We start from the raw sequence: 25782 nt of genomic DNA, 5'->3' as shown, positions 1-25782 counted from the left end.
GGAAGAGGAGACAGGGTGGAGATGGAGCTGGCAGTGGGGCTATTACAAGTCCTGCGGCTGGATTGATGGAGTTTATGGTGCTCTTAAAGGACAGAGAAATTTGTGGGATAGAAATCTAGAGATGCATTAAGTATTTGATTGATTGATAAGTTAATGAAGGCACTTGAGTAGGTTGCAAGAAATAGAGGTTTGTTCGCACTACAAATAAATGAACATGTGAAGATGGAAACATGGGGAAAAAAACTCCCAAAATGAATTGAATGGTGTCAGACAGGGAGAGGGCATTGCAATGGAGATAAAAAATCAACTAGTCAAAAATCTGTATATTACATATGTGAATGTAACTGGTTTGTTTGTTTGTTTGTTTGTTTGTGTTTTTTGAGTAAACATGGAACCTAGTGAAGGTGGGGATGACTTCCAGGACTCTTCAGCTCATACTTGCCTCTTTTTTTTTCTTTTCCCTTCCTTCCTTTCTTCCTTCCTTTCTTCCTTCCTTCCTTCCTTCCTTCCTTCCTCTCTTTCTTCCTCTCTTTCTTTCTCTCTTTCTTTCTCTCTTTCTTTCTCTCTTTCTTTCTCTCTTTCTTTCTGTTGGTCATGGGCTTGAAATTTGAGTCTGGCACAGTCCCTGAATTCTTTTGCTCAAAGCTAACACTATACCACTTTGAGCCACTTCCAGTTTTCTGGTGGTTAACTGGAGATAAAAGTCTCAACAACTTTCCTGTCCAGGCTGGCTTTGAACTAGGATCCCCATATCTTAACCACCTGAGTAGCTAGGATTACAGGCATGAGCTACCAGCACCTGGGTCACACCTGCCTTCTATCCCAGGTTGACACCTGAACTTGTGTCAAGATACCTGAGGCTAGACAGCCAAGTGATGAGGAATGTTACTAAGAGTGTGTAAGTGTGTCATAGGGAGAGAGGCCGATTGAATAATCCTGAAGAACTCTTCTAGCCTTGAGGTCTTGTCATTCTAGTAGCCATATTGTCAGTGTCATGTCTCCAGAATAAAATTTCTGTTGATTTTTGAGAAGACCTTCAGGAAGAAAGAACATATAAAGGCTATTGGGTTATCCAGGTCAAGACAATTGCCATTATTTTGGGGAAATGTTTAATTAATTAATTTTTTTTTGGTTGGTTATAGGGCTTGAACTCTGGGCCTGGGCGCTGTCCCTGAGCTCATCAGCTCAAGGCAAGTACTCTACCAATTGAGCCATAGCACCACTTCTGGTTTTCTAGTGGTTAGTTGGAGATGAGTCTCACGGGGAATTCCCTGCCCAGGCAGACTTTGAACTGCGATCCTCAGATCTCAGTATCCTGTGTATCTAGGATTACGCATGAGCCACCAGTGCCCAGAGAGGTGTTTAATTTAGGAGAGAATAAAATTTCCCTCCAGTGCAGAACTTATGGAATTAATTGATTACCAAGGGTATAATGTTCCTATAATGAGATAGGGTTATTACATGCTATAGCAGAGGAAAACATTTTGGTAGTGGTACAAATGTTTTCCTTCTTTCAGCAAATATGAATTTTGTTCACAGCCCAAGCCTCTTAGTCCTCCCTACAGGAGAGATCATTTGGCCAAGAACTAGTGGCTCACACCTTTAATCCTAGCTACTCAGGAGACTTAGATCTGAGGATTGCAGTTCAAAGACAGACTAGGCAGAAAAGTCCATGAAACTCTTATCTTCAATTAACCACCCCAAAACTGGAAGTGGTGCTGTGGCCCAAAGTGGTAGAGTTCTAGCTTAGAGTAGAAGAGCTTATAGATAGTGCTCAGGCCCTGAGTTCAAGCCCTATGACAGAAAAGGAAGGAAGGAAGGAAGGAAGGAAGGAAGGAAGGAAGGAAGGAAGGAAGGAAGGAAGGAAGGAAGGAAGGAAGGAAGGAAGGGGGAGGGAGGAAGAGAGGGAGAGAAAGAGAGAAAGGAAAGAAAGAGAAAGAAAGAAAGAAAGAAGGAGGGAGGGAGAGAGGGAGAGAAAGAGAAAGGAAAGAAAGAAAGGAAAAAGAAAGAAAGAAAAGAAAGAAAGAGAGAGGAAGGAAGGGAGGAAAAAAGAGAAAAAGAGGAAGGGAGGAAGGAAGGGAAGGGAAAGAAAAAGAAAGAAAGAAAAGAAAGGAAGGAAGGTAGAAAGAAAGAAAGAAAGAAAGAAAGAAAGAAAGAAAGAAAGAAAGAAAGAAAGAAAGAAAGAAAGAAAGAAAAAGGTCATTTGCTTCTATAGTACTGGAAAGCCCATAGAGTTGAAATATAATATAAGAAATAGTGTTGTATGAGAAATGACATAATGTAGATATATTATTTAGGTAACATTAAATAGGATCCTACTATGTGCTGGAAGCTGTTTTTGGCACTGAGGATTCAGCAGTGAACAAAACAGATCAGGTCTCTGCCTTCAAGGACCTTTCTAAATTGTTCTGGAAGCACACAGGAGAAAGCATTAACACAGCCTGGGATTGAGGAGAGCTTAAGAGAGGGGTGGCACTCAGCACACCTCCAGTCAGCTCTCTACATGACAGACAGAAAGAAAGATGTTTAAAAATCACACACTCAAAGGTTTTATTCCCTTGCTTAAATGGCTTTATTTCCAATAAGGATCAAAGTTACATTTGCATAGCCTATGTGTAGTCACACAGGACTTGGCCCATTTCCCTCTCTAGTCTTATCTCCCTCTTGTCTCATCCATTCTGGGGCACGAGGCTTTCTTTGAGTTTCTGAGTCATATCTTTATTCTTTTGGCTTGTGCATCTTGGTACCTGCTGTTCCCTTCATCTGAAACATATGTCTTCCCACTCCAACTTTGCTCCTACCTGTCCCCACTTCCAACCCACTTTGTGGTTTATCATTTTGTAGGTAAGCCTACTTAACTTCAGCAGATAGGAGCTCTAATGTGACTTCCTTAGTATCGGGGACCATTTTCCTTTCCCTGCGAGTGACATACACCCTCATAATAATCTAGGCCTGAGCTCCCTTCCTTTCGTCCTCTCCTTCTTCCCTCAGACATTAAAGAAACAAAACAAACATATACTTGTATACTGAAATAAATGCTTTCAAGAAAAAGAATAGCTTATTGTAACATTTCAGTAAAGACACAGCACATATATGTATATTCCATAGACATGCACATACTATATGTCACATATTATAATATTTATATATTATTCACAAGAATAATATGAATGAAGAACTATTACAAGTAAGATTTCTCCAGTTGGAGACATGTAAAAATGCAGAGCATGATTAGCCATAAAGTAATTGTTACAATTAAAAACAGGGCCAAGAGAAACTGGCTTGTTCACCCTAAGACTATAAAAATAGGCAGGCTCTTACTTGTAACTGGATTTTTTTTCCTGTTAGGGATTGGAAGTGGGTGACAGAAATCAAAGGTTTTTTTTTTTTTTTTTGTCGGTCATGGGGCTTGAACTCTGGGCCTGGGCGCTGTCCCTTAGCTCTTCAGCTCAAGGCAAGCGCTCTACCACTTGAGCTACAGCGCCACTTCCGGTTTTCTAGTGGTTTATTGGAGATAGGAGTCTCACGGTCTTTCCTGCCCGGGCTGGCTTTGAACCGCGATCCTCAGATCTCAGCCTCCTGAGTAGCTAGGATTACAGGCGTGAGCCACCAGTGCCCGGCGTGAAATCAAAGGTTTTAATAAAGCAAAGAAATGTACTATTCAGATTAAGTTTTAGGAAGATAATGGGTTCTTCATCTATGGCTATCTCATCTCTAAATTTTTTAGTTCTAAAATAGGTTAAGTGTTACTTAGTCATCATTGCTACCAATGGCTAGTCAGAGCAGGAATTCACAAACAGTACTACATATATACTCTCAGCATGTTATTCTATCTTAGAAATGTATGACCACTTCTAATCTTTGGGTAGAAACCAAGACTTTTCCATAAGGATAGACCCTTGCTTCTTTTTTTTTTTTTTTTTTTTGGGGTCCAGTCGTGGGGCCTGAACTCTGGGCCTGGGCACTGTCCCTCAGCTCTTCAGCTTAAGGTTAGCACTCTACCACTTGAGCCACAGCGCCACTTCTGGCTTTTTTCTTATGTGGTGCTGAGGAATTGAACCCAGGGCCTTGAGCATGCAAGGCAAGTGCTCTACCACTGAGCCACCTTCCCAGCCCTTGATTTTTTTTTTTTGTTTTGTTTTTGGTCAGTCGTGGGGCTTGAACTCTGGGCCTGGGTGCTCTCAGCTCTTTCTCAAGGCGAACGCTCTACCACTTGAGCCACAGTGCCACTTATGGTTTTCTGGTGATTTACTGGAGATAAAGAGTCTCATGGACTTTCCTGCCCAGCTGGCTTTGAACCATGATCCTCAGATATCAGCCTCCTGAGTAGCTAAGATTACAGATATGAGCCACCTGTGCCTGGCTGAGTCCTTGATTCTTGAATAAACACATCCATATCAAATTGTCTACAAATTTCCACATCTTTAAGATAAAGCTGAAGTGTTCCTGTGAAAGCATCTTAGTACAGACTCCATTGTTAGTTTTTTTTTTTTTCAGATTTTTTTATGTGATTATGTAAGTTTATGAGCACAATCTCACAAACCAGATTGCCTGGCTCAGAATCCTGAGTGTATCATTTCCTAATGTGAGCAAATTACTTCATTTTGTGCCTCAGTTCCCTCTGTGCCCACATCACAGAGCGATTGTGATGATCAAGCAGGCACTAACACAGTGCCTGACACATAGCAAACATTCAATAAGTGTTACTCTGTTCCAATTATCTCATCCATATCCAACTCAATGGTGTTTTAAAAGAACAGTTACTTTTATTAAGTTCTACCCAAAACATTTCTTTTTGCACCATTGCTTTTCACAATATTTAATTGTGTAATTACAATGGCTCCTACACCAGTATGTGAACAATCGCTGCGACTTACACTTGAAGAAACACATAGATGTAAAAGAGGGTGGCTTTTACGAGCCAGGAACATAAAATACCTTAAAGTTAAGACTACTGTTTCTACTCTGACTTTGCATTTCACTCTGCCGGAGTGGCTTGGGAGTGGTCCTGGGCAATTTGTGGATCTTGTTCAGAAGAAATTGAGTTGGGAGGGGCTGGGAAGGTGGCTCAGTGGTAGAGCGCTTGCCTTGCATGCATGAGGCCCTGGGTTCAATTCCTCAGCACCACATAAGCAGAAAGAAAAAAACCGGAAGTGGCACTGTGGCTCAAGTGGTAGAGCACTAGCCTTGAGCTGAAGAGCTGAGGGACAGCGCCCAGGCCCAGATTTCAGGCCCCATGACTGGACTTCCCCCTTTGTCCCCGCCCCCCCCAAAAGAAAAGAAAAGAAATTGAGTTGGGAATATATTTTGTTTACTTGGGCTTAATGGGATTCATTTACATGGGTAACTGTCTTCCATGCAGTTACTTGACTTCTGGTTGTCCTGTGTACACATGGCTCTCAAGTCAGCTCCTGCCATGATGCTAACCCTGTGGGTATCAGCACTTAAGATGTATGGCCATAGCTTATGTAAAGGGGTATGAATGTGTTATTTGGCCCACTAACACAGAAAAGAAAGCTTAAAAATGTATGGAGCTGGGGCTGGGAAGGTGGCTCAGTGTTAGAGCGCTTGCCCTGCATGCATGAGGCCCTGGGTTCGATTCCTCAGCACCACAAAAGCAAAAAGAAAAAAAGCCGGAAGTGGTGTTGTGGCTCAAGTGGTAGAGTGCTAGCTTTGAGCTGAAGAGCTCAGGGACAGCGCCCAGGCCCAGAGTTCAGGCCTCACAACCGGACCCCCCCCAACAACAACAACAAAAAAAGTATGGAGCTGAGCTCTGGTGGCTCACGCTTATAATCCTAACTACTCAGGAAGCTGAGATCTAAGGACTGCATTCAAAGCCAGCCCAGGCAGAAAAGTCCTCATGAGACTCTTATTTCCAATTAACCACTCAAAAACCGGAAGTGGCTCTGTGGCTCAAGTGAGAGAGTACTGCTAGCCTTGAGCACAAAGAGGCTCAGGAACAGTGTGCCCAGGCGCTGAGTTCAAGCCCCACAACTGACAAAAAATTAAAAAATTAAATTTATGGAGCAGGACACTGGTGTCTCACCCCTATAATAATAGCTACTTAGGAAGCTGAAATCCAAGGATCATAGTTCAAAGCAAGCTAGGGTAGGAAAGTCCATGTCTCCAATAAACTACTCAGAAAAAGCCAGAAGCGACACTGTGGCTTAAGTGGTAGAGTATTAGCTTTGAGTTAAAAAGCTCAGGGACAGCACCTAGGCCCTGAGTTCATGCCCCAGGTCTAGCACAAAATAGAGGTGGGGGGGAGAGGGAGGAAGGGAGTGCACTGTATTTTTGTTTGTTTCGAAGGGGACTTCCAAGTGTACATGCTAAACCTCAGATGCCACAAACCATGGACCAGCCCCTTATCTTCCTTTCTCTTCTAGCCTTAGATGGTCTGGGATGTAAACAATATCATCTTTTGAGTCTTGGCTTTAGACACTTGGTATGTGACTGATTTCCATATTGATGTTTTTAATAACTCCAGAACTTGTGTTTTGGTTTAGAGACTAAGACTCAAATTCTGAGTCCCCAGACTTTACCAGAAGCTGAGAACCCTTCTGATTCACTCATAGAACTTGAGTTTTCATCTTGCTGGGTCTAGAGTCACTCTGAACCCAGGCCTCACTGACAGACTCCCTCTTTGCCATTAGGTAGTAGGTACATATATGGATTGCCTGGGATGCAGCTGATCTAGGCCAGACTCAGGTGGGCTTGGATCTCAACTCTAGATTAGGTCCAGGTCTTTCTATGGGCCCTTTATTTTTCATGAACTTGCAGCTACCAGAGCCATCTTCTCATAATGGAAGGTGGGAACCTCAGACCTGGCCAATTTTGCATGCATATTTCAAGCCTGAATTTTCATTCTGTCTGCTAACATTCCACTGACTGAAGGAGCTCCCTGGCCAGGTCCAAAGTCAAGGGGTAGAAAAGTCACTCCGTCCAGCTCTGAAGACAAAGCAAATCATATGAACAAGGAACAGGAGTGCAGCAGAGAAGATGCAGATAGAGGAATGGAGGGAGCAGGTATTTGATGAACAAACATCTAATATTCTGAGAGCCATCATACAAAAAAACAGCTGTCTTCACCTTTCAGTCACATCCTCAACTTGCTGTAATGTATCCTTGTCTCCACTCATACCCAAATCACTGCCTTCCTTCTCTTGCTTCATTCTATCTGCTTTCTTTTCTTCAATCTCCTTGAATAGCTTGCCTTGGCTGATGCTACAGTCTGCTAACTGCCCTTCTTGTCGCTGGTCTCACCATTTCCCAATTCACCATCCACAGAGCTGCCAACTTTTACCTGTGTCTCATTAACATCACATCACCATTATTGTTATCTATTTGCATTACACTTACTGGTTTATGTGTCCAGATCCTTCATTATATTAAGAGTTTCTGGATGGCTGGCAGGGAACTGAGGGATTTTTATCTGTGAATTTCCAGCATCTTGTCTGACATATAGTAAGATTTCAACAGGTTAACATGAAAAGAAGCAGGGATGGGGGCGGGGGGGGGGGAAGATGGGAAGGGATAGGAAAGGGAAACAAAGGAGGAGGCAACAATGCTTGATAAGAAATGTACTAATTACCTTGCCCATGTACTTGTAACCCCTCTGTACAGTATTTTCACAATTAAAAAAAAAAAAAAGAAAAGAAGCAGGGAAGGAAGAGGGAGTTCCTACTTAAGTCTTCATAACACTAAAACCTGGACTCTTCTCTACCTCCTTCTTATATCCCGAATCACAGATGTGTGGCTGGTTAAAAATAAGGATAAAACTCAACCCCTCCCATTTCTACACCAGTAGTAAAGCAGGTGGCTATCTCTAGATTAAAGATTCTTTTCCCCCATAATCACAGTGATCCTTCCTAATCCTAATTCTTCTAAAATGGAAAGGTCTAGAAGTCATAAAAAATTTTAAATGGCCATAAACCCAGTAAATTTGTGATGTGATGCTCAGGTTTAGTCTTTGAGAAATATATATGTCTTTTCTTTTGCCTATAAGGGTGGTAGAGATCAAAAAGGGTTTTAACATTGAAGTAGTGAAGGTATGGAATAAGTCAGATGTACTGCTTATGGCAGTATAAATTGGTTCAACCTCAATGGAGGGCAATTTGGTAATATCTATCAATTCCATGTACTAATGTAGAAGGGTCTCAATAGATCTGTGTTGATAGTGAAGAGGCAAGGTGAAGTGAGGGCCAGTTTACTTTCTCTGTATGTTGTGGGAAGAAAGTCAGATATACATATATGCTGTCATTGTTTACATAAGCGACAGAAAGATAGATAAGAAACGTTAACAGCTTTCACTTTTGGAGAGGAGAAGTGAGCCAGAAAACCAGGGTGAAAGACAGATTTAGATTTCATTTCACATTCTTTTAGTATTTTTAAATTTTTATTCCATATAAGATAGAATTGGGGCTGGGAAGGTAGCTCAGTGGTAGAGTGCTTGCCTTGCATGCATGAGGCCCTGGGTTCGATTCCTCAGCACCGCATAAGCAGAAAAAGCCAGAAGTGGCACTGTGGCTCAAGTGGTAGAGCGCTGGCCTTGAGCTGAAGAGCTGAGGGACAGCGCCCAGGCCCAGAGTTCAGGCCCACGACCAGACCCCCCCCAAAAAAGTCTGCCCTCATGGGCTGGGAAGGTGGCTTAGTGGTAGAGCACTTGTCTTGCATGCATGAGGCCCTTGGGTTTGATTCCTCAGCACCACATAAGCAGAAAAAGCCAGAAGTGGCACTGTGACTCAAGTGGTAGAGTGCTTGCCTTGAGCTGAAGAGCGAGGGACAGCACCCAGGCCCAGAGTTCAGCCCCACGACTGGCAAAAAAAAAAAAAAAAAAAGAATTGTTTAGGTGTTTTCTTAGTGCCACAAAAAAAGAGAAATTTTCAGATGCCAAGGAGTAATATCAACTTGTAAAACACTGTTTGTGTGTGTGTGCACATATGTGTGCATACATGCCAGTCCTGGGGCTTTAACTCAAGGTCTGGGCACTGTACCTGGCTTTTTTGCTTAAAACTAGTGCTCTAGGCACTGGGAATGTGGCTTAGTGGTAAAGTGTTTGAGCCTTGCATGAATGAAGCCCTGGGTTCGATTCCTCAGTACCACATAAACAGAAAAAGCCAGAAGTGGCACTATTACTCAAGTGGTAGAGTGCTAGCCTTGAGCAAAAGAGGTTCAGGGACAGTGCCCAGGCCCTGAGTTCAAGCCCCAGGAGTGGCCAAAACAACAACAGCAACAACGTATTTTTATATGATATGGCAAAGGACTATTTCTCTACAGGGTTTATAAATGAGCTTTTTGTTTTAATTGAAGGAGGCTGGGTGCCATTTGCTCGTGCTTGTAATCCTACTTAGGAGGCTGAGACCTGAGGATCGTGATTTAAAGCCAACCTGAGCAGACAAATTGAGAGACTCTTATCTCCAATTAATCAGTAAAAAGCCAGAAGTGGAGGAGTCACTCAAGTGGTAGAGTGCCAACAAAGAAAAGCTAAGAGGAAGAGGCTCTGAGTTCAAGCCTCAGTAACTGCAGAAAGAAAAGGAAAGAAAAAGAGGGAAGGTGGGAGGGAGAAAGGAAGGACAGAAGAAAGAGAGAGAAGGAAGGAAGGAAGCAAGGAAGGAAGGAAGGAAAGAAGGAAGGAAGGAAGAAAAAAGGAAGGAAGGAAGACAAAAGGAAGGAAGGAAGGAAGGAAGGAAAGAAGGAAGGGAGAAGAGGAAAAAGAGGAAGAAAGAGAGAAAGAAAGAGAAAGAGAGAAAGAGAATCAAGGGAGGGAGGGTGATGGAGAAGAAAGGAATACATACCACTGGTTTCAGGAATAAATACAAAAGGACAACAATCTTAAAAAAGATGCTTAACTTGTACAATACTAAGTCAGAAGGATTCTTTGAGAAGATTGGAACACTCTTATTAGATATGCTTAAATAAAGAATAAATGACTAATTATTATGGTTAATGAGGAGTTTCTTTCAATCCTCTGATAAAGGACAGGTTTCTAGCACCTGAAGACACTAATGCCTTCCATCATCCCTCAGGGTCTTTAATTCTTTATGGCTCCGATGAAGGCAATTGATAAGGTCCAGCCTAAGGGAAGGGGGCAGGGAGAATAATAGAAGTACCTATACAAAACCCCAAAACCTCAGTAATGGAAGGGAACTTGGAGTTCATTCTGAAAACCTCCCACTTAATACGTTCCCTCTTGAGACACAGTCCCAGATCTGCCACTTAACATTGAGTAAGTTTATTAATATATCATTCATTCAATCAATCAATATTTACTGAGTTCTTTCTGTGTGCCAGGCACAGCCCATCTTCCTAGAAACAGACATTAATCACATTCCCCACCCCCCCCCAAACAATTGTAAAATTGCAACTATGGCAGGCATTATGGAGAATTATACAGAATGTTCTGAGAGCCAAAGAGAATGAGCCAACAATTTAGGATGAGAATGACTAAGAATTCAGGGAACAAGGGACTAAAAACACATGAGGCAACAGCAACAAGCAAAAGCCTTCACTAGATTAACCAAAGATTCGCTATCAAGTACAGTAATCCTTCCTAATCCTTATTTTTCTAAAATGGAAAGATCTAGAAGCAAAAAAAAAAAAAAATGAAGTGGCCTGAAGCATGTTAAATCTATGAAATCTCTATTCTTAGAGAAATGTATATGATAGGGACAGGATAGAAAAGACAGTGAACAATGCTGAAAGTGCAGTATAAAGTGAAGAATCCCACTCATTGCCCTAAGAGCAACAAACAGGAAGATATTAAGGAGTTTGAGAATGGGGTGGGAAGGGACACGAGTCTTGATGAGATTCCCACTTTGAACCTGTTGCTCTGGCTGCAAAGTAAAGAACAGATTGGGAGGAGGCAAGAGCAGATGTGCCCAGGTGCGTTAGGAAGCAGATGCTATAGACAGATGCTGATTGCTTATATCTGAGCATCAGAGGCTGAGCCAACTGGACACAGGTGAGAGATGTTTAGAAACAGCAAGTGACTAGACTTGATGATGGCTTCTATCTCAAGAATGGCATGGTCCTACATCACCGTAATGTCTTAAGCTTTTGGCACACACAACTGGGTAGATGATGTGCCATTCACGAAGATGGATAACAGAAGGGAACTACGTTTGGAAAGAAGTTATTAGAATACAATTGAAAACGTGCCAGATTAGAAATACTTTTGAGAGTGCATATCAGTCTCTTGGCCACATGTATTTGTGAAATATCTACAAAGTAACCAGTGATGGAATATTGTTTATTTATTTGCAGACAAAGAAAAACAAAGAATAAACAAAATCTGCCACCCCCTTTCTTTGAGGCTCTTGCTATTTTTGCTCTTCAGTTACCTAGTCTTCTATCATTTGTCTGTCTGTTTTCTAGCTCTTTCTACTAATCCTCACTTGGTGGATAGAATGATCCAATACTTTATGTTTATAGATTCTTGGCCTATTAATTAAGATCCTTATTGCCACTTCAGTCATCTAGCTAGTCCATGACCATACCATGGACCTTACCACAAAGAAAGAAAACATCCCTTTCTGACTATTCGTTCTATCTCTGCAGATCTCTTTGTTTCTCTGAATCCTCCTCTGATAACAGTCCTGTTTATGTCATTCCTCTTATTTCCAAATCTCTCTAAGATCTCCTACCTGTCTGGACTAACATGTAACAACTTTGAATAAACTAACTGTTGACTGAATAACTGACTCCACTTTTTTATCTCCTATCATTTCTCCAGTCCAGTGCTGCCCAGCATTGACCTCCACCACTCTGGCTGCCTGGCTTCACCATGATGAAATCTATTGGATACTCTTCAGCTATTTTACTAGACTTCTCTCTATTTCTGATAATGTTGCCTTTTCCTTTTCAAACTATGTTTCCTTGAATTCTGAATTTTCTGTCACTACTTTTTCTTAGTCTCTTTCAAGGGAACATAATTCTCAAGGATTGTCTTCAGCCTGCTTCTCTTTTATACCTTTGTCCTCAACAATTTCATCCACTCTATGTTGTAAATCCCTGATTATTCGTGTCCAGTTTAGAATTTTCTACCAAACTCCAGAAATGTTTCTAACTGCCTACTGGACATTTGCACCAGGCATATAGTAGGTATCTATTCATTCAATATTTGTTCAACAAATGAGTGGAAATCCTATAAGGACATCACAGTTAACACGTTCAGAATAAACTCCTCTTTTCTTTCCAACCCACTTCTCATTTCCTGTTCCCTATTCTGATTAATGGTAGCATTGTCCATCTGGTCACCCACTTTAAACACCAGATCAGAATGTATTTCCCTTAAATGTGTTTCAGTCTGTCTCTTCTGCATTATCCCCACTCCTACTATCCTACTTTAGGAACTCACCTGATCTTGTTGGATTTTACTTTCTCACTCTTGTCATAGCTCACCTTGATCATTTTTTTAATTTAAATTTTATTGTAAAAATGGTGTACAGAGGGGTTACAGTTACATAAGTCAAACAATGAGTACAAATCCCCCCTCCCTCATTTTCTTACATTTACCTTAATCATTTTTTATAAGCTTTAACAAGTCTCCTTGGCCTTTTTTTAAAAAAATAATCTTGATCCTCTCTGGTACATATGATGAAATTTATTGTTTTAATAATTTTGAAGTTTATATATTAGTAATTTTTAGTATATTCTACAATATTTTTTTCACCAGTCCTGGGGCTTGAACTCAGGGTTTGAGCACTGTCCCTGAGCTTCTTTTGCTCAAGGCTATCACTCTACCACTTGAGCCACAGCACCATTTCCAACTTTTTCTGTGTATGTGGTACTAAGGAACTGAACCCAGGGCTTCCTGCATGCTAGGCAAGCATTCTACCACTAAGCCACATTCCCAGCCCCTGCAATACTTTTTATACAATCATCACAAAATCTCTTAATTCCAGAACATTTCTATCACATCCAAAAGAAACCCTGTCCTTCCCAATTCTCCTCTTTCTCCACCTCCTGGCATCCATGAATTTACTTATTCTGGACATTGCACATAAATAGAATCATATAATATGTGGCTTTTGGTGACTGGTTTTTTTGCCAATGTTTTCAAGTTTGATCATTAATGTAGCATGTTTCAGTATTTTATTCCTTTGTGTCACTGAATAATAGTCTATTATATGGCATAGCAAATTTTGCCCATTCATCAGTTGATGGGTGCTCAAGTTTTGTGCACTTTTCAGCTATTATAAGTAATGCTGCTATGGCCATTAGTGTACAAGTTTTGTGTGGACATATGTTTTCAATTCTCCTGGGTATATACCTAGAAGTGGAGTTGCTAGGTCACATGGTAACTCTATGTTTAACATTTGGAGAAACTGCCAAACTATTTTCCATAGACATTGCATCATTTACACCATTCCCATCCGCCATGTATCGGGGTTCCAATTCCTCCATATCTTGGCAACCCTTATTATTTTCTGATTTTTATAGGCATCCTAGTGGGTAGGAAGTGGTATCTAATTGTGGTGGTGGTTCCCATCTCCCTAGTGACTAATAATGTTGAGCATCTTTTCCATTTTGGGCCATTTGCATATCTTTGTTTGGATATAGAGTGTTTTTAAAGAGCCACCTCAGTGTATTTCTTCAGTATTCAAAAATATTAATTGCCCCCTATTGCCTTAATAATAAAATAAAGATTTCCTAGGGTGGTATTCAAGGCCCTTTAGGATCTGGCTTTAGCCTTCTTGTTCAGCATCTTTTCTCTTTCTCATCATACTTTCTGTTTGAGCCACACTGAACAGAGGAAATGTAGGGAGAATTTTACTTTTGTGTTCTCTTTTGCCAACTTAGACTCCAATAGAGAGTGCTCAACCAAAGTCAAAGAAATAAGTCATCAGAGGGATGAGATGGGATTCCCATCCCTAAGGCTACTTCTTTCTCCCTCTTGATCTTGCTTGCCTTGCTTTTTGTCAGCACTCACATCATCCTAACTAGGGTGCATAAGTCCTAACCAGGAGTGTATGCATGTCCTGGGCCTTTCTAAAAGGTCTAAGCCTTTGGGTTTCCCGGGCTGTGAGCTATGTGTTTCCTCAGGTCCCTTCACTTTCCTGGGACTACAGTAGGCAGAGATTCCAACCTGGGAGGAGGCAGGTGTGCAGAGGAATAGCAGGCAGTTTGTTCTGTGGGCCCCTGCCCTTTCCCATCTTGACTGCAAAGGGCTGGAAAGGCAGCTTCTATTGTGATTAAGTTATAATTTAAGGCAGTGAACATGTGCTCTGCTGGCGGCTATAAAGATTCAAATCATAAAGTTTTACAGTGGAACGGTTTCTGTAAAAGCATCGTTAGGAAGTGGGAACCATGCCTTTAATTCTTATGACATATGGGACTGCCTGGTTTGTTTTGGTTTCAGTGGAGTATAGTAGGGTGATGGGCTAGCTAATTAAAGTCAGACCTTCTTCCTCTCCATGTGCTGTGCCCATCAGAGGACAATGTCTGAGGGTAGAACTTTTTTCCCCACTAATATTCCCATTTCAGCTTATCAGAGATAAGGAATTATAAAAAATCTGGAGTAATGCCTCAACAACTAAATATGTTAAGTTCTCCAACTTAGTAGACATTGTTTAGTGGCAGGGGAGGAGGGGGTTGTTGGGGGGAGGTCTATCACTTCTTCTATCCTCTATTTAAAAAAGGAACCAAGCAAGCTTAGTTGGAAGATCATTTCTGTCAGGGCTCGTCCACCTAGGAGAGAATAGGGCCCTGTCACTAAGCCAATGGTAGAAACAGAGGGAAAAAAGGTATAGTAGTTCTCTTATCCAGCTTCCACTCACCTTACTTGCCAGGTTAATAGACATTCTTCATGCCCTATATGAAGCATACTAACTGATGGCTACAGTATACTCTTGGCTGATTCTTTCATGCACATCATGCTTAGCTTTTGCTTTCCTACTCAAGCCTGGAACTCTACCTGGAACTTGAGTCTCAAATCCACTTTTGGCTTTTTGGTGGTTAATTGGAGATAATAGTCTCATAGACTTTCCTGCCCAAGCTGGCTTTGAACCACAATCCTCAAATTCTAGCCTCCTGAGTAGTTAGGATTACAGGTGTGAGTCACTACAGCCTGGCTTGACCATGACTCTTGATTTTGCTATTCAACAGTATGGATGATTGCTACCACTCTTATTGGTTGACTTGTGTGTGTGTGCCTACCAGAACTCAGCTGAACTCATTCCTAACTCTCTTTACTCCAAGAAGAGTTGTTCCTAAAATTGCCTAATTTTATTACATATTTTATAAACTCGATGATATGTAATTTGAAGGACTTTTTTTTCTATGAAAGCCAAGTTGAAAACTAGAGTGAATGTTTAAAATAATTGCTGTTGAAAAACTGATTGAAGAAAATATCACAACAACCAAAGAATCTATATTCTCATTGCTTTAACTTGTTCTACTAAAAACTGTAATTTTAGACAATGTATTATGAGTATGATTTATGCAGGAAAGAACTGGAAAGCCAGTTAGCAGACACATGCCTTGGCCTTACATCAAAACACTGGAGAATGAATCTATATTCATGTATTTTAAGTTAAAATAGAATGTTCAAGAAAAGTATATATCTCTTTTTAATGATATTCTGCTTTATGGAACTTTTTGGATTAACTAACCAATTCATTGAATAAGGTTTCTCTGTAATTGGATTTATCATTTATTGGGTGTCATTATTAAGTGTATTAAATCTTTATAGAGAAATTCATTACAATCCCTATTTTACAAGTAAGGAAACTGAGGCCTAGAGTGGCTAACTTCACCCAGAGATAATGGAAATCCCAGTTCTGTTAGCTATAGAACAGAGAAGAAAAAGCCTAAGTGGAATTCAGGAGCAAATCGTACAGGGAAAAGGTATTTGTGTTTGGTTTTAACAGTAATAATAATGATTTGATAGGCCGCTGAGGCTATAAGTTAGGATCATCACTATGGAAAAGCATAGCATTTTCTTCATTTATTCAATAAATTAACTGTTGTTCATTTGTTAAGTTATACCCTGCACTGATCTAGACTTGGGGGATATGATGATGCAAAAAATTAATAAGGGCCTGGGAAGGTGGCTCAGTGGTAGAGCACTTGCCTTGCATGCATAAGGCCCTGGGTTTGATTCCTTAGCCCCATATAAGCAGAAAAAGCCGGAAGTGGTGCTGTGGCTCAAGTGGAGAGCGCTGCTAGCCTTGAGCTGAAGAGCTGAGGGACAGCGCCCAGGCCCAGAGTTCATGCCCCACGACCGACCAAAAAAAAAAAATTAATAAAAAAATCTGAGTTCATGTACTGTAGTTTCTATTATTATGTAGCCATTCATGTATATAACCTATGAATAGCAGATCTGTTCTCAAAAAAAAAAAAAAAAAAAACACTTGCTCAAGCTGGTGCCGGTGGCTCACGTTTGTAATCCTAGCTACTCAGGAAGCTGAGATCTGAGGATAGTGGTTCAAAGCCAGCTGGGGCAGGAAAGTCCGTGAAACTCTTATCTCCAATAAACCACCAGAAAACCGGAAGTGGCATTGTAGCTCAAGTGGTAGAGCACTAGCTTTGAGCTGAAGAGCTGAGGGACAGCACCCAGGCCCAGAGTTCAAGCCCCAAAACCGACCAAAAAAACAAAACAAAACAAACACTTGCTCATACACTCCAAGGAATGTGTGTTAACAGCACTTCTATTTGTGACAACAAAACAGTGCATTTAAATAACCCAAAGTTCTATTAATGGGGGGACGATAGATAAGCAGATTGTGGCATATCCATAGAATTGAATACTATAAAGCAATGAAAATGAAAGCATTATACCCATATGAATACTCTCGGAAATATTAGGTTGAGGGGAGGGGCAAGAGCTATTTGCAGAATAGCATATACAGAGTGATATCCATTCCTATAAAGTTCCAAATAAGCAAACTATTATGCAAGGAGATACGTATTTGGTAAGCTATAACAAAAAAAGGGGGAGTCTGAGATAGTAATTCCATGTGAGGGATAGGCATCAGGATCCAGGATGCAGAAGGACCATACAAACAATGCCAATTGTGAGTGCTCATTGTTAAATCATCTGGAAAGTCAAGTGTTTTTCTTATCACTATGCTTCCTTGCGTTCATGTAACTCAAATATATTATTTAATAAAAGTTTAAGGCAGGGTGTGGGTTGTTCATACCTGTAATCCTAGCTACTCAGGAGGCTGAGATCTGAGGATCGAGGTTCAAAGCCAGCCCAGGCAGGAACATCTGTGAGACTTTTATCTCCAATTAACCACCAGAAAACCAGAGTACCTCTATGGCTCAAGTGGTAGAGTCCCCACCTTGAGCTGAAGAACTCAGGGACAGTACCCAGAGTTCAAGCCCCATGACCAACAAAAAACAACAACAAAAAGTTTAATACAGGACTGGGAAGGTGGCTCAGTGGTAGAGTGCTTACCTTGCATGCATGAGTTCCTGGGTTTGATTACTCAGTACCCCACAATAAAAGCCAGAAGCGGCACTGTGGCTAAAGTGGGAGAATGCTAGCCTTGAGCTGAAGAGCTGAGGGACAGCACCCAGGCTCAGAGTTCAGGCCCCATGACTGACAAAAAAAAAAAAAAAGTTTAATGCCTTGAAATGGGAGAGGGGGTGGACAGAAAATAGACATTGAAGTCAAATATCTTTTTTGGGGGGGGGGTCCGGTTGTGGGGCCTGAACTCTGGGCTTGGGTCCTGTCCCTCAGCTCTTCAGCTCAAGGCTAGCACTCTACCACTTGAGCCACAGCGCCACTTCCGGCTTTTTTCTTTTTGCTTATATGGTGCTGAGGAATCGAATCTAGGGCCTCATGCATGCAAGGCAAGCACTCTACCACTGAGCCACCTTCCCAGCCCCTGAAGTCAAAGATCTTGATGAAGAGGCCTGGTGTTTAAGAAGTAGGGGGGGAAAAAAACTAGAAAAACAACTAGCTTGGTAGCTCATGCCAGGATTCCTGCCCTGACTTTTCCTTCCGCCTTTCCCTTATTAGCAGATCACCATGCTCTTGAGCCCTCTTTTGCTCATTGTGTGTGAGCTGTGCCTCCAGAAGCATTTCCAAAGATTGATACTGAGAGCTGGTAGCTGAAGTAGCACATGTTACAGGCAGGAAGCTAGGCATGGACTTCATAGCCATAGCCTTGAATTCAGCTCTGTGTGTATGCATGCATTTTTGTGAGTATTGCTTGTGTTTTGAAGTAGATAGAATCCACCTGCCAAATTTAATGAAAAAGTTTGTCTGGCCCTGGCTGACTTGAGCTGCATCTTTGACCCAGAGCCATAAATATGGATCTAGAAATAATCATGTAGAATATAAGCAAGTATTTCCCAACATAGCTAGGTACACTCACTCACTTTAAAATTCCTTTATTGAATAAATATTTACTGACAATCTGCGAGGCACCCATCTTAAACCTAGACCTTGAGCATGCATTGATGAATACCTTGATCTGTTCTTTTCCTTATAAGGCTGAGTCCAGTGGGGACAACAAACAAGGAAAAAGCATTATTTATTGTTACAAATGGGGATGAGTGTTGTAAAATAAATGGCACAACTATATGGAATAATAAGGTGATCTGTCAAGGGTGGTCTCTGAAGAAATGCATTTAAATTAAAATCTGAGGTTAAGACCTGCAATGAGCAAGGGCATGTTCAGAAAGAAGGTATAAGCTATTTTAACAGTCTTGAGTCAGAAAAATACTTGTTGCATTTGAAGAATGAGAAAGAACCAGCCAGCTATTGCTATATAACAGTCAGGCATATAAATCCCAGTTGCATACAACAGTAGTACTTATTTCTCATGCACCTGTAGGTGTTCTGATCTAATCTCAGTTCTGCCAGGCATCTGTGTACCAATAGTAGGTTGAGCTACGGTCTGATCCATGCATGTTTAGCTTGACCTGAAGAGGGAGTGGCTACCTGGGGCAAGCTCTTCCCCTGAGGACTAACCACACAGCATGTTTTGAAGCCATGCTTGGGTCATTTCTGCTAATGCACTGGTGGTCAAAACAATAACAGAACTGAGAAAAAAGTTAGAGAGTAAGGAAATAAATTTTTCTACAATGCAGCAAAGGAGAAAATATTTTTGAACAATATTTAACTTGCCACTATCCATATCTTATTCATAAATATTCACATCTTCCCACCAGAAAAAGGCACAATTGCAGGACCCCCTCAAATTTTATTGAGCTGAGCATGGACATATAGACCCATAGAGAATACCAGAACTCAGGAATCTGAGGAAGGCCAGTCTCAAATTTGAGGCCAGCCTGAGCTAGGGTAGCAAATTTCAGGCTAGCCTGGGCTACATGGTGGACCGTCTAATAATAATAATAATACTAAATTGATATTATATAATTATTCTAAGTATGAAACCAGTCCAAGAACTTGTAATCTCTTTATAAACCTAAACATTGATCTGGAAACACTAGAATTTAAAGACTATGTAACTGTTCTCCTCCATCTATCCTTTGGTAGAATAGGTACAGGATAATAGCAGTAAATTATTCCATTCCAAAAGGAGAAGAATTAGAGGCACATAGAAATGATTAGTCCTAAGCCTGCATCAGTGGCTCACGCCTGTAATCCTAGCTACTCAGGAGGCTGAGATCTGAGGATCGAGGTTCAAAGCCAGCCTGGGCAGAAAAGTCCGTGAGACTCTTATCTCCAATAAACCACCAGAAAACCGGAAGTGGCACTGTGGCTCAAGTGGTAGAGCACTCACCTTGAGGTAAAGAGTGCAGGGACAGCCCAAGCCCAGAGTTCAAGCCCCGCAACCAACAAAAGAAAGGAAGAAAGGAAGAAAGGAAGAAAGAAAGAAAGAAAGAAAGAAAGAAAGAAAGAAAGAAAGAAAGAAAGAAAGAAAGAAAGAAAGAAAGAAAGAAAGAAAGAAAGAAAGAAAGAGAAAAGAAAGAAATGATCAGTCCAAGGGCTAGCAGAGTGGCTCAAGTGGTCTGGAAGTGGCACTGTGGCTCAAGTGGTAGAGCACTCACCTTGAGCTGAAGAGTGCAGGGACAGCCCAAGCCCAGAGTTCAAGCCCCACGACAAGAGAGAGAGAGAGAGAGAGAGAGAGAGAGAGAGAGAGAGAGAGAGAGAGAGAGAGAGAGAGAGAGAGAGAGAGAGAGAGAGAGAGAGAGAGAGAGAGAGAGAGAGAGAGAGAGAGAGAGAGAGAGAGAGAGGGATCAGTCCAAGGGCTAGCAGAGTGGCTCAAGTGGTTGAGTGTCAACTCAGCAAGCATGAGGTCCTGAGTTCAAACTGCAGTACTGCCCCCATAAAATAGCCAGTCCACAACAGTTCTAAAATTCTGCTTGGCAAATATTTACAGGTTGCAGCATCCTAGAGGCAGGGAATGTTCTCTGATTAGGGTCAGATTCTCTTCCTGGGGATGAATCTCCAAACTATTGTTCTGCATGGCTCTTTTGAGAGTCCTAATACTGTTCTGTTCCCATTCAATGTACAGTACTGAATATTTTCAAAGCATTTTGGCAGGATCTCAGTGAATCATGAATAGCTTCAGTGGAGCTAGAAGTTTTTCTATAGGAAGACCAGGAGCTATTTTCTGGTTGCCATGAGATATTTAAATGCTGAGAATCTGAAACCAGATTCTTTACATTTACCCTTGTCATAGCCTATGGCCAATTCCAGCAAACTGTTAACATAGACCTTTTGAGGGCATGAGTTCCATGGAACTGTGGCCAGTTGGCTCTGCTCTGCCCTTGTCAGTGCCAGAAGCCCAGTTTTCAAATACCTGCTCTTGATTAGACAAAAAAAAAAAATGCTGAATATGGACAAAGCATGTGGAGGAGCTAGCTCTAGTCTCACAACACCAGTTTTAGAAAACACCTCAACCTGTAGATAAGGAAGGAGAGGCTGGACCATCTCACATAGAAAATACAGTTATCCTACCAACATGTGCAATGCTCTATGCTCATTCACTTAGCAGATATCAAGTTGATGCCAGGTTCTAGGTCCTGTTAGCCGGCTAATAGTTATGGAGATGCCTAAGGTTCTTCTGACATTGAACAACTCTGGAGCTAGCCAACAAGCAAATCACTTTACCCAGGAAAGTCATTCCATGAAGGTATGTCCAGCTGTTGCAGGGTAGAAAAGGGACCAGATCAGAGATGATGGAAGAAGCTAACCATGGCACCACACCTGCTTTTAGATTGTTTTAGTTTGCACTCACATACACATTTGTTGTTCTGTCTGAACTAGATGGCTTTGCCCCTTATTATTTTTTCTGCTTTAAGCCTTCCAAAACGCATCAGAATGAAATGTCCAGGGCTATGAAACACCTCCCTCCCCTGTCCCACCCCCCAGATTATGAGCTCTTTTTCTGAGAATCTGAACCCACAGCTACCCAGGAGCTAGCTTGCTCATCCTATACAAACAGTGGGATGGCTCTAGGACCTAGGAACAGTGACTTTGCCCCATCTCAATCTCCAGGTTCCCCTTCCTTCCCTGGTTTTCACAGGCTGAAGATCCACCCACACCAGGAAGACTTGGATCCTCTCACTTTCAGGGTTTATTTATGTGTCAGTCAGTGTAGGCTGATTACTGTTTAGAAGGCTGCCTCATCCTGGTGACTTTGGCATTCAGCCTTAGCCATCCTCTTAATGTCCAGAATCCTTTGCTGGATGTAATAGCTGACATATGAGAAAAGAACACGATCAGGTCGATTTTTACTGCCCCAAGGGAAATGGCACACATCACCTCCACCTACTGTCCAATGAAGAATCTAGGCACATCTTCCCAGCAAGAGAGGCTGAAATGCAAGCTAGCTGTGTGCCCAGCAAGAAGATGACACAGATTTCAATGAGCATGCCACACAGTAGGTGGCACAACGGGTTGACTCCTGAGCTCCAGAGAGGCTGATAGCATTCCCCAGTGCCAGGGTCTAGCAATCTAGTATATTCTTCGAAGTTTAGGTAGGATGGTTAGAAAATACACTATCTATTCCTGGAATGGAAAGAGCCCACACATGAGTGGGTGGGTGAACACTGATACCAGGCCAAAGGAGGGCTCTCTGCTGGTCTCTGTTGCTGTATCTGCATCAACCTGAATGTCTTCAGCTGTTTAGAACCAGAGTGAACATAAATGCACTAAGGCATCCTTCAGATGTAATGAATGAATCTCTCTCCTGTGCATCTAGAATGTACCCTCTAGTTGTGCAAGTCCTTAGGGGCACTAAGAAAATAGTCACCTCCAGTCATTTTTCTGCCTGGGTGGTCCAGTGAAGGAACCCTGTCTGAGAAACACGGCTGAAGAGATACAAACAGCATCTTCTATTGGAGGCAAATGTTCTGGACTGTTTATCCCCATCCCCCAGTCTCCTGGCCCCCTGAAAGGAAACAAACTGATGTCATGAGAAATTCCTTTCTAATAACAAAAACAAATGGGAGGTCTCGGGGGACTGCTCCTATGGAGAGACAGTGGTCGTTTATGAATGAGAAAATGGTGACTCCTGCTCGGAGTTGTGGTTAAGTATCAGGTGGAATTTTTCCAGCATCATTTTGAATCAAGAGAGGCACTGAAATCACTTTAGTAAAAATCTTTTGAGGGGGGAAAAATGTAACGAAAACAAAATCCAACTCCGGCTCCTTTCCCCAGGAAAGGCATTAGTCAGGCAGGGCTGGAGCCAGCCACCTCTCAAGAGCCTGTTTTTCAGTGTCACCGCAGTGACTCTTCCATGCTCTGGGTTTTAATTCGAGCCTCTAATCTCAGTCGCTTCTGTGATAAATTAATTGTAATGATAGAGGCCTCAGTTACGAGGTCTGCACCGTTTGCTTGTAATGTGAGCGACAGGTTTAGGGCCTGCTTTATTTAAGATGCTGGGGTAATTACATGGGAGTTAGCATATGCAGGCAGAGATATGATTCATTCTTCCAGCCACAAGCATGACACAGCTGTTTGCTGGATAAAATAGGGGAACCGTGTTGTTACAAAATGTTCCCCTTATTATACCTCATTAAAAACAAGGCTGTGATAAGTCAGGGCTAGCAATGAAGAAAATCTATTGCCCCTCTGTAAAACCTGATAGAAGAGGAGCTTAGAGCTGTGCTGTGTCATTTTATATTTTATTTATTTTTATTCTTTTAAAAAAATTGTTTTGTCCTTCCTTTCACTGACTCTTCTCTCCCTATTATTCAGCAACTCACTGAATTCTTGGGGGGAAAGAACAGCTTCCCAGCCTCTCTTCTTTCTTATGAAGTAGGAGCTGCCCTTTCCTTTGCTATAAGCTAAAGCTCAGAAAGAGAGAACATTCACTCAGAACAAAGCAAGGGGTGGGGGGAGATTTCTGGTGACCTGTCCCAATTTTGTTCTCATCACCTTCAACAGGAGCACATAGGCTGGGAGAGCTCAGAGGCTCCAGCAGGGACCAGAGCTTCAAAGTCAGAGAAAATCACGGGCAAGAGACAGAGGAGCATTCCTTTCAAGAGACAGGCATGTGCTCTCTGCCCCCATCATCTTTCTTTTTTAAAAATAACTTTAAAAATGGAAATGAATTTTGGCCTGATTTTTCTTCTTTTCTCTCTCTCCAAGGGAACCAGTGAGAATTTAAACCAATGCACAGATTAACATTGACCTACAGATCCAGGAACAAATAAATCAGGCTGTTCTTGATCAAAGTGGATGGATGGTTAGGGAAGACAGGAGCTGAGGTGTAAACAATAGTCTTCAGGTGATAGAAATTTAGGATGATTCTGAAAGAGCTGTCTATGGGGCATATGTGTGCCTGTTCAACAACAGGCCCATCTGGGAAGCCATAGGTCTTCGTGGTCCAGAGCACAGGCTTCATGGGTTCAAATCTTAGCTCTAACACTTGTTGACTGTGTAGCCTTTTGGGAAAATTGAGTCAATACCTCTAGGTCTCCATCTTCACAGTCTATAAAATTAAATTGGCACCAGAAGCTGGTGGGTGAATCACACCTATAATCCTAGCTATTCAGAAAGCTGAGATCTGAGGTTTGAAGCCAGCCTAGGCAGGAAAGTACGGGAGACTCTTATCTTCAATTAACCACCAGAAAACTGAAAGTGGAGCTGTGGCTCAAAGTGATAGAGTGCTAGCCTTAAGCAAAAAAAAAAAAAAGAAGAAGAAGAAGAAGAAGAAGAAGAAGAAGAAGAAGAAGAAGAAGAAGAAGAAGAAGAAAAAGAAAAAGAAAAAATCCTCAGGGACAGCTCCTGCCCAGGCCCTAAATTCAAGCTCTACAACCAACCAAAAGAATAATAATAAATTAAATTGGCACTGATACTATCTACCTCTAGGGTTAGCATAAGAAAGAAATGAGATAACCTGTGTAAAGAGCTTAGTACAACACTTGGCAAACAGCAAGTGCTCACTAAATGTTATCTATTATTGTAAGTGATAAGTTCAGGGTGGTGGGGACAAATCTTGTTTCAAGATTCAAGTTGGAAATACAGGAAAGAAGTCCATGGGCATAAGTGCTTGATTGATTGAGTTGAAGTATTCTGTGTGTGTGTGTGTGTGTGTGTGTGTGTGTGTGTGTGTGTGTGTGTGTGTGTGTGTGTGTGTGTGTGTGTGTGTGTGTGTGTGTGTGTGTGTGTGTGTGTGTGTGTGTGTGTGTGTGTGTGTGTGTGTGTGTGTGTGTGTGTGTGTGTTATGGAAAGATAAAAGCTTGGTCTATTCAGGGAGCAGCAAGTTTTACAATACTCTTGGAGCCATAAAAGCAAATGCTGAAGAGGTAGGCAAGAAGCCATATAAAATCTTATCTACAATAAAATAAGTAGGATCAAACAAGCATTAGAGACTACTATTCTATACTATACTATAAAATAGGTGTAAATACACAAGGATTTTGAGAAATATAGAAGTTCAAAGCAAGGTAAGATGCCTTTCAGCTGTGAGCTTCTGGTATTCCTCAAGATTCTGTTCTGTACATTGCTCATTCATTTGTTTATTCAATGAACATTTACTGAATTGTCACTATGTGTCCAGCACTCTTTCTTGGTTCTTGTCCATCTCCTAGATTTCAACTATGTGAGGATGAGTTGGGTTTTCATCTGCCTGATGGACATTTTCTGGCATGAGAAAACAAAAGTGTATTTCTCAAATTCCTATGAAAGGCCCACTGCATCCCTTCGGCTTTGATGTGTGTCCATTCCTGAACCAATCATCAAGAACAAAACATAATGCTCTCGTTGTCTCAGGCAGGCCTACCTCACGTGTATCAGCATGCAGTGGAGGGAAAAGCCTGGTTCACCAGAATCTCATAGACGGAATGGTAGAAAGGATAGTCTTGAACAACTCATTTTGTTTCACAACTCTGTCTTTATACATTCTGCTTCCACTACTGAAAAATGATCTATCACTTTGCCCAACTGATGAATTCTATTTGCCCTTAGAAACCTTGCTCAGTAATTATCTCTATTGTGAAATCTACTGGTTTTAGAGTTATTTTCTCTCTTTCTCTCCGTCTCCCTCTCTCTCGCGCGCGCGCGCGTTCTCTCTCTCTCCATATATATACATACATATATGTATGTATACACACATGTGTATGTATACGCACATGTGTATATATACATATCTATGCATGTATATTTACATGTATGTATACATATATACATATGTGTATATGTGTATACACATATGTATATGTACATGTATATATTTATGGAGAGAAAGAGAGTGATCTATAGAGATCTATTTTTTTTTAAAAAGTGTACTGGTCAGGAGCCAGTGACTTATGCCTGTAATTCTAGCTACTCAGGAGGCTGAGAGCTGAGGGTTGCAGTTTGAAGCTAGCCTGGGCAGGAAAGGCCATGAGACTCTTACCGTTAATTAAACA

General features: G+C 41.5%; 1 protein-coding gene across 2 annotated transcripts in view; it reads left to right on the top strand.

Annotated features, from left to right (window-relative positions):
- The window catches only part of LOC138803418 (E3 ubiquitin-protein ligase RNF220), a 234927-nt gene that overhangs the window by 47074 nt on the left and 162071 nt on the right, over positions 1–25782 (top strand). The gene's annotated exons all lie outside the window — the stretch shown is intronic.

This window comes from Dipodomys merriami, unplaced genomic scaffold (assembly GCF_024711535.1).
Source record: "Dipodomys merriami isolate MVZ:Mamm:240054 unplaced genomic scaffold, mDipMer1.0.p SCAF_34, whole genome shotgun sequence".
Taxonomy (NCBI): Eukaryota; Metazoa; Chordata; class Mammalia; order Rodentia; family Heteromyidae; genus Dipodomys; species Dipodomys merriami.
The sequence above is the reverse complement of the archived record's forward strand: the minus strand, read 5'-3'. Positions and strand labels throughout refer to the sequence as shown.